This window comes from Triticum dicoccoides, chromosome 4B (assembly GCF_002162155.2).
Source record: "Triticum dicoccoides isolate Atlit2015 ecotype Zavitan chromosome 4B, WEW_v2.0, whole genome shotgun sequence".
Lineage (NCBI taxonomy): Eukaryota > Viridiplantae > Streptophyta > Magnoliopsida > Poales > Poaceae > Triticum > Triticum dicoccoides.
The window spans coordinates 520,300,973-520,311,170 of NC_041387.1; positions in this window are offsets into that span (position 1 = coordinate 520,300,973).

Sequence of the window (10,198 nt, forward strand, 5' to 3'; positions counted from 1 at the left end):
CCGTGTAAGGGTAGTGCTGTTCGGTGGCCAATAGGGTTGTCGTTTTTTTTTTCTCATTGATCTTCGGATCCTTCCCATGTTGTTTTTCCGCTGCTTTCTGCTTAATCTAATTGAAGCCAGCAATTTGCTGGATCTTTCAAAAAAAAAAAGCCCGTACCTTTTCATTGGGTCGAATAGCTCTGGACCCAACTTCCTAGCTAGCGGCCAGAGTCGATAGGTTACCAATGCATGCATACTTGTCTCGCCGGAATTTTGTAGATTAAGGGATCAATACACACAAAATGTTAATTACATGCTGGCCTAAATTTGGATCAATTAAATACGAAAAACAGTTTTTTAATTGAAATGTCGACTACAATATACACGCATACGCATGCACACCACCACCATAAGCACACACGTTCAGCAACTTGATATTGCAATCATGTAGCTTCAAGATAGAAGGAAAGTAGTCTTCACTACAAGTTTCAGTGGGACATAGAGAGTCGGTGCCCAGGCTCATCTGCACCTGGTTATAAAAAAATCAAAACAAAAAATCTAAATATTCCAAAAAAAATTGTATGATAGATAATTTGATGTGTGAGGTTCTCTTTAATTTTTAGATCATTTGAACTTCTGAATAGCTCTCAGCCAAAATGACAAATCGGGTTAGAACAGTGCGTGAACAGTACATATTTTTACGTCCCCCAAATTTGTCTTTTTGCCGAGACATGCTCAGATGTCCAAATGATTTGAAAATTGAAGCGAACCTCATGCATCAAATTATATACCACACAATTTTCTTTTTGATTTTTTCTAGTATTTTTATTGATTTTGTTCATCAGGGCGGGTGCAGCTGAGCTTGGGCTCAGAAGTGGATTACCGCATAGAGAGAGCCAAATCTAAAGTTTGGTATATAACCATCCAAGCCACCAACGATAGTCTGGTGCTCGAAAATCTCTTTTGTTATCATTTCAAAGAAAGCCATTTAAGCCATCAACTTTTTAGTGGCCAGCTTGACCCATAACTATGGCACATATATATTAAACCCTAAAATTTCTACAATTGTTTTACTGAACAATAGCGCAGTTTTGAAAGGCACTTTTGTATGCAAAGGTATTAAACAATTGATGTGTTGAAATTCATATATATATGGAAGAATGTTGGGAATTTATAACTTGCAATATCTCATAAAATATACCTTTAGTACAACATGTATCCCCTACATCAAATAAACCAATAAATGAATTGTCTTTTCCAAAGGACATAAATAGTCATATTCTTATTTATTTTTATGGATTGCCATTTCATAGCATTTCCCACATATATAATTGTTTACCATTTATTTGGAGGGTTCAAATTACAGAATCACATTTCAAAACAGAAAATTCAATGTTTAATGTAGATCGTTCCATAGTTTAGGTTTTAAGCCTAAAGGTTTCATAATTAGTCCAAAAATAAACAGTTTTGATTGTTTTATCATGAAATGTAAAGCACCATGAGGTAATGAGGATGAAAAGACACATGGATGTAGCTGAGCCTAATCAAAAACACATTTATTTACAATTCTCAATATTGGGCTTAGCAAGATAAAGATCCCAGTGAAGATGTGGCCACACGGAAAGCTTCATTTGCAGAACACATGTTCTGCGAAAATTTCATATGGTCCTTGCGACAAGCCTGAGTTGGTGATGTCCCTTATTTATTTAATTTGACAGTGCTTGTACCAGATAGGTGCTGCTGTACTGCATGATCAAAGGGAGCAGTCCGTAGCCACACAACAAAATAGCCAGCGCGAACTGAACCACCTGAATGGGCCGGGATAAGATGCGGTCCCGTGATTTCCAAGCTGCGGAGCGGCTATCTATCTTAGCACATCTCCAATATCAACCTGCAAATTCCCCCGGTATATGTCCGTTTTTATGTACGGATGTGGTCCGCGGACATGATACGAAAGAGAGAGCAATGCAATGCTAATTGCAAAGTATCCGGCTAGAAGGAGAAAAAGTAGGTGGGAACCATGCATGTGGTGGAATATTTGTTGGTTGGGAGAAGAGAGAGAAGAGAGAGAATAGGAGCATGCATGTGATTGGTCACTTGCATGTCCGGACTCTGGCAAATCCCCCCACATTTGTCTCTAAAATATAAGAATTTGGACGTTCGAACAGCTTCGCGGACTTATACAGGTCTGCATTGGATTGCATAAATTAACGAATGTGTCTGGCCGGACATATACCTATGTTTTGCGGATTTCTCTTGAAGCTACCATTATATCCATTTGTAGTTGGACAGAAGGATTGAATTTATTTATTTGCTCAGGAATGTCCATAATTTAGGAAAATATGATTCACACTTACGGATGATAAGTCAATTTCTTTCAAATGTACTGCATAACTGCACATATATATAAATTTTAAAATTGTTTACAACGTATGTACATATATATACATTTTATCATGAAATATACTGCAGGCCTGCCAGTTGGTAGACCTTATGCTACTTGTGAGTATATATGTACAAACAAAAGAGAAAAGGTCGCCGCACACAAGTAGCATTAGGTCTACTAACTCACATCATCAAATAAACATTCATTGTAAACTCATTAACATTTATCGTGATTGAAACTTAGCGAGCAATTTATTTTCCATCGAACTGTTTTCCGTACCTTACAGTATTGGCAGGCCTGCTAAAAGTTTTCCTATGAAATAAACTGTACACAAGTAACATTAGGACCAAAGACCAGCAGACTTCTGATAAGCTTGGGCGCCACTCGCCAGCATAGGATGTCGGCAAAAGCTTCAAATTATTCTGACTGGTCTTGAGCCTCATCTTTACACCCGCACTGTACTTCAGTTAAATATTAATTGCTCACTACCACTAATATTGACCTACTCTATTTCATCCATCAATCTGTAATGTTTAAAATAGAGTGGCAACGGTTCTCCGGCTTCAATGCTATTTTTGATTTACTAAACAGAGAAGGCTTGTACTCTTTTGTTAGTACACAAAACTTATTCTCCAGTTAATCGGAAAAAAACTAGTCAAGAACATAAACTACAAAAAAACACAACCTAGGAAGCTCTTCTTTTTTTACGAGGTGTGCCAAGGAGGAACGGAAAACCTATAGACAGTTGTTTGGGTGTGAGCTGGGGTGTTTACCATTTATGTATCTGGGTATCCCAAATCATCATCGAAAACTAACAAAGAAGGAATGAAAGTGCATTGAGGGTAGATTTGAGAAGAAGCTGAACTGCTGGAATGGCAAGTTCGTGTCTTATGGGGGCTGTCTAATTCTGATAAATCCTCCATACTTACAAGTATGCCGATGTTCCTCATGTCTTTCTTTCAAGTTTCGTTGGGGGTGTGGAAAAGGCTAGAATTCTATCGATCTCGTTTTTTCTGGCAAAGTGACGAGATATAGCCAAGTACACGCTAGCCAACTGGGATATTATTTGTAGGCCGAAAGACCAAGGGGGTTTAGGGATCGAGAACCTTAAGGAAAAAACAAATGCTTGCTCAGTAAATGGCTCTATAGAAGTTTGGTCGAGGAGGAGGACATGTGGGTACAGTTATAGTGTAACAAGTACTTGCACTCAAAGACCCTAGCAAAGGTCACAACGCAGCCGAATTACTCACGATTTTGGAAAGGGCTAATGCAGACAAAAGTTGCCTTTTTCAACAGGACCACATTTATTGTAGGGATCGGCAACACTACTTGATTTTAGGAGGATACATGGCTAGGGGAGACGCCACTAGCCATAGTATCCTATCCTTTTTATAACTTAGTACAATGTAAAGAAGTTTTCATCAGTACAATTCTAGGTTCGACTCCCCTAAACATTCAATCACTACTGCAGGAATGTCTAGTAGTGGTGGGCGGGAAAAGCCCAGCTGTGGTGGACGAGGCTCCCAGGGGTGCTCGCCATTGACCTCCCACCACTGCTGACATGGCATCAGCGGTAGGCGCGTGCCCACCACTGGTAGACTCTTTGGAGTAGCGGGCATATCTTCATGCCTGCCATTGGAGTATATTATTAGTTATGGCGAGCAATCTGTGACTGATACATCTCCAAAGTATCTACTTTTGCAAACACTTTTGCCCTTGTTTTGGACTCTAACTTGCATGATTTGAATGAAACTAACCCGGACTGACGCTGTTTTCAGCAGAACTGCCAAGGTGTTGTTTATTGTGCAGAAAACAAAAGTTCTCGGAATGCCCTGAAAATCCACGGAGATAACTTTTGGAAAATATAAAAAATACTGGCGAAAGAATCAAGGCCAGGGGGCCCACACCCTGTCCACGAGGGTGGGGGCGCGCCCCCTCCCCTTGGGCGCGCCCCCTATCTCGTGGGCCCCCTGCTGCTCCACCGACCTCAACTCCAACTCCATATATTCCCTTCGGAGGAGAAAAAAAATCGGGGAGAAAGTTTCATCGCGTTTTACGATACGGAGCCGCCGCCAAGCCCTAATTTCTCTCAGGAGGAATGATCTGGAGTCCGTTCGGGGCTCCAGAGAGGGGGATTCGTCCCCGTCGTCATCATCAACCATCCTCCATCACCAATTTCATGATGCTCACCGCCGTGCGTGAGTAATTCCATCGTAGGCTTGCTGGACGGTGATGGGTTTGATGAGATTTACCATGTAATCAAGATAGTTTTGTTAGGGTTTGATCCCTAGTATCCACTATGTTCTGAAATAATGTTGCTATGACTTTGCTATGCTTAATGCTTGTCACTAGGGCCCGAGTGCCATGATTTCAAATCTGAACCTATTATGTTTTCCTGAATATATGTGAGTTCTTGATCCTATCTTGCAAGTGTATAGTCACATATTATGTGTTATGATCCGACAACCCCGAAGTGACAATAATCGGGATACTTCTCGGTGATGACCGTAGTTTGAGGAGTTCATGTATTCACTATGTGTTAATGCTTTGGTCCGGTACTCTATTAAAAGGAGGCCTTAATATCCCTTAGTTTCCACTAGGACCCCGCTGCCACGGGAGGGTACAACAAAAGATGTCATGCAGGTTCTTTTCCATAAGCATGTATGACTATATTCGGAATACATGCCTACATTACATTGATGAACCGGAGCTAGTTTTGTGTCACCCTATGTTATAACTATTACATGATGAATTGTGTCCGACATAATTATCCATCACTGATCCAATGCCTACGAGCTTTTCACATATTGTGCTTCGCTTATTTACTTTTCCATTGCTACTGTTACAATTACTACAAAACTGCTGTTGTTACTTTTGCTACTATTACCGTTACTATCATACTACTTTGCTACTAAATACTTGTTGCAGATACTAAGTTATCCAGGTGTGGTTGAATTGACAACTCAACTGCTAATACTTGAGAATATTCTTTGGCTCCCCTTGTGTCGAATCAATAAATTTGGGTTGAATACTCTACCCTCGAAAGCTGTTGCGATCCCCTATACTTGTGGGTTATCAAGACTAGTTTATGGAGCCGTTGCTAGGGAGCATAGCTCTATTCTTTGAGTCACATGGGATTTATATCTGCTGATCACTATGAACAACTTGAAAGACGCAAGAACTAAGATTTTTCCCTCAACTACGAGGGGAGGTAAGGAACTGCCATCTAGCTTTGCACTAGATTCTCCTTCTGTTATGAGTAAGCTTGTGACACCTAAACCTGCTATTGCTGTGAATTTTGATATGTTGCATGTTATTGATGATGCCACTTCTGCTATGCATGATACTTATGATGAAACTATTTCTGTCCATTAGGTGAGTATCTTGATGAACAACTTGCTAGGGTTAGAGAGAATGAAATTATTGATGATAGTGATGATGAAGGTTCTCCCCTAATTATGAATTGTCTGTTCTTACTGAGGGTTATGTTATGGATTAAGAAGCTGCTAGAGCTATTTTTGCTTGCAATGATAGATATGATCTTAAGAAGTTATTAGCTAAATGGAAGCAACAATCCCTTAATGCTAGAATGAAACATGACCCCGCTTTTGCTACTTCACCTATATGTGTTACAGATAAAGATTATGAATTCTCTGTTGATCCTGAGATAATTACTTTGGTTGAATCTGATCCTTTTTATGGCTATGAATCTGAAACTATTGTGGCACATCTTACCAAGTTGAATGATATAGCCACCATGTTTATTAATGATGAGAAGTCTCGCTATTATTATATCCTTAAGATATTTCCGTTCTCATTAAAGGGTGATGCTAAAACGTGGTTTAATTCTCTTGATCCTGGTTGTGTGCGTAGTCCCCAGGATATGATTTATTACTCCTCTGCTAAATATTTCCCTGCTCATAAGAAACAAGCTGCCTTGCGGGGAATATATAATTTTGTGCAAATCGAAGAAGAGAGTCTCCCACAAGCTTGGGGCGGCTTCTCCGATTACTTAATGCTTTGCCAGATCATCCTCTTAAGAAAAATGAAATACTTGATATCTTTTATAATGGACTAACTGATTCTTCCAAGGACCACTTGGATAGTTGTGTTGGTTGTGTTTTCAGGGAAAGAACAGTCGACCTAGCTGAATTGTTATTGAATAATATGTTGACAAATGAAAATAATTGGACTCTTCCTGAGCCAATTCCCGAGGCAATTCCTGAATAAATTAAGCCAACTCCTGAGCCTATTCCTAAACCTACTCCGAAGAAGAGAGGTGTTCTATTTCTCAGTCCTGAAGATATGCAAGAGGCAAAGAAATCAATGAAAGAAAAAGGTATTAAAACTGAAGATGTTAAGAATTTACCTCCTATTGAAGAAATACACGGTCTTAATTTACCGCCTGTCGAAGAAACACATTGTCTTGATAACTCGACACAGGTAGTAAAGGTAAATTCTCATTATAGATATGATAAAGTTGAAATCACGTCTACTAAATTTATAGCCCATGTTTAGATGAATTTGATGACTTTATGGCTAGACAAGAAAGTTTTAATGCTTATGTTGGTAGAGAATTAAAGAATAATGCTTTCGAGATAGGACGCTTGAGTGATTATATGGATAGAGTTAAAGGTGAACTTAAACTCATTAGCAAATATGCTTCTATGGTTACTGACGTGTCCTGGACTAGGGGCTACTCACCACGTCGTCTCCCAATCAGTTAGATTGGGCCGAGGACCCCCATGGCCGCATACTCATGGGTTAGTTCGGACAACCCCTGCCGCATACAAGGAAGACTCCACAAGACTTGGCACCCAAGACAAGGACTCTCCTAAACCCTAGGCCTTCGGTGTCTTATATAAACCGAGGCCAGGCTAGTCAATAGAAAATCTCATATTCATTACTACAATCTCGTGGTAGATACGTGTACTCTATACTACACCCATATGAATACAATCAAAAGCGGCATGTAGGGTATTATCTCATCAAGAGAGCCCGAAGCTGGGTAAAACCCCATGTCCATGTTACAATCGCTCCAAGGTGCCTAGCTTAGGACCCCTACTACGAGATACGCCGGATATTGAACCGACATTGGTGCTATCGTTGAGAGCCTGCTAGGTGATCGCCGCGGATCGATGAATTATCAGGTGATATTTTTTCAGTTAAAACCATATGGAATCAAGCAATTTCTTCGTGAAGTGTTTCTACTATCTTGCTATACTGTTTACAGATCGGTTTCGGTCTCCCCGTTGGCGGTGATTTTTCCGCACAATCTAAACCACGGTAGAGGGGCCGAGGTGTCTGCGGGATGAGGTCCAACTTCGCGCGTACAGGCTATCAAGAGCTCCGCGCAGCGGCGGCGGGAGGCCTGGCAGCCGAACTCCCAGCACAGCACATGTCTAGGCTGCTCCATTAGGGTGAACCCGTACGTTGACAACAATTGGTGAGACCCGCTGTAAAAAGAAAACAGTCCAACCTGCGGTATTCCAGCCGGCGCTAGTACTGCTTGTACAGAACGATGCACCGGGGCCAACAAGAGTTCAGGGCTGCCACATCATGTTGAGGTGGAGGTAGAATCATCCTAAAAAAAGTATTAGCTATCGTGGAGACCAAGTGGTGTTGCTTCACGCAAAGCACCAAAACGTCGGGGAGAGCTCTAGGTTCATGAAAACTAGCGATGGTGCTAGTTTGTTCATCTCCAGCCTTATGAGCTCGGATTTCTATGCCTCGCTCCTCCGAATAGAAACATCAGGTTATATTTTTCTAGTTGCATGTATTGCATAAATTTTCACACCGAATATTGTTCTGCTGGTTTGCACGATTTTTTCTGTGCAGACCTTTAACGACTGATCTAAAATTTGGTCCGTCGACGTGGCGGCCCTGTCCGGACATAAAGTCAAATGAGGAGATGATCCCCGCGCAAGCTAGCAAACTCCGGCTTGATCGGCTTCTCAGGGGCGCACACGCGACAATGCATACATGGAGTAGCGGCAGCATGTCTCGAGCGACCACATGGAGATAAGGACCTCTGAACACACATCACTCACAAAATTATTGCACACGGAATATTTTATGTTGTTTTGCAATGCATTATTGTTGTAGGGATATTTTGTCGACACTTGTGCACGACATCGGTCTAGCCGGCGTCTCACCGTCACTGAGGTTGGCCGACCTGTGTCGAGATCCCCGCGCCACAATGACATCATGCCATCGAGCTAGCCTCAATGCTCAGGCCATATTTACCAAACCTTTTTTCGCATAAATTAATTATGCACCTTTTTTTCATTATTATTTTTTCGTTTGCACTACTTTACCTGTGCAGGCAATTAACTTATATCGGGCCGCACTATCCCCTCGGCGTGGTGTCCTCGTCGCCCAGCTCCATCGACTGAATTGTGTCGTCGCCTTGGAGCACTGCCATGTGTTGGCAAACCTACATTGTCACTTCATCAACCTACTTGGCCGGAGATTCCAGTGTCACCTGGCGACCTGCTCCATCACCTCGGCTAGACTGAGGGCTTCACCTCTTTGGAGTGTCGAGCTCTTCGCTCGGCCACATCGGGCTTGGGGGTTGAGACCTCCTCCCACGCCAAGCTCGGACCGCGCCATCAATGCCGAAAACATTAACCAGCTAAGTCGCTTTCATGCTCAAAGTTTTAAAATTTCAAATTTCGGTCTGACCAAGCATTATACTTTTTTTTAGCAAAAAGATGTTTGTGAAAAACTTCCTTGTCCAAACTTTGTTTGTGACACACAAATTGAAATACCCCGTTTACTTGGGGGCTTCCCTTATGAAGCCTTTCCTGTTGCATATGATTATACTTGTACGGCTTCATTTGTTGTTTGTGTATTACGCCACAATATGCACCATGTTGACTTAAGCGATTTGCAAGGTGGGTTGCCTGGCTCCTGTGCTTACCCCTATGTTCCCGATTGTTCGGCTAGGGAGTAAAGGGAGCACCTGTGTGATTGTCATGATCGGATCATCCGAGCCGGACCTCAGACTGGGTGAAGCCGAAAGCTAGCACTCTTACTGTTTCCAACAATGGTCGGCACACAATGGAACTCATGAGTACAAAAAATCTATTGCACAAGTCTCATAATGACAATGAGCACCGAAGAAAGGTATCGGTGGGGATACTATTTTGTTCGGAGATGCTTCTTACACTTTGTTAGTAATATAATATAAGTTCCCCGAGCGCGCTTTGTCTGTTACAGCCTTATGGCCTGATTGCCTGGTTATCGGAAACACCGTCGATATTCTCGACAGGTGGAGTACATAACACTTTTCGGTCCTCGATCGAAGAGGGAGAAGCCAACGGTCGGTTCAGACGCGTATAAAGTTCGGGTGAACACAAATATGATATAAGTACTTTGGTACATACAATCATTATACATAAATTTTTTTTACCCAAGTCACTCGGGGGCTCTTAAATTTATGTGAGCTGTTTTATAATAAGTGTTCTTCTTCCTAGTCGTTGTAAAGTCTTTTTTCTATCACTCCTTTTTTCGACGCGAGTGTGTGGTCAATAGCCGGGGGCCTAATTTCCCTCTCACAGCCGCTAAAGTTTGCTAAACTGGCCTAACAAGAAGTACTCCGCCTTCGGGATAGGAGGTTGAAGCCGTAGGATCACCCGCTTGAAGTCTTGAGATAGGATGTGTCATGTTAAAACACGACAAAAGCACAATTTTTCTTCTAAGACCAATTTTCTGATTGGCACCGAACAATTGATCTAGTTCGGACGTTGAGTTTTTACTGACGTTTTTGGTTTTCCAATCCTATGGCACTTTTCAACTATTTGTGTGTTTTCCGCATAAGTCTCGCAGTGC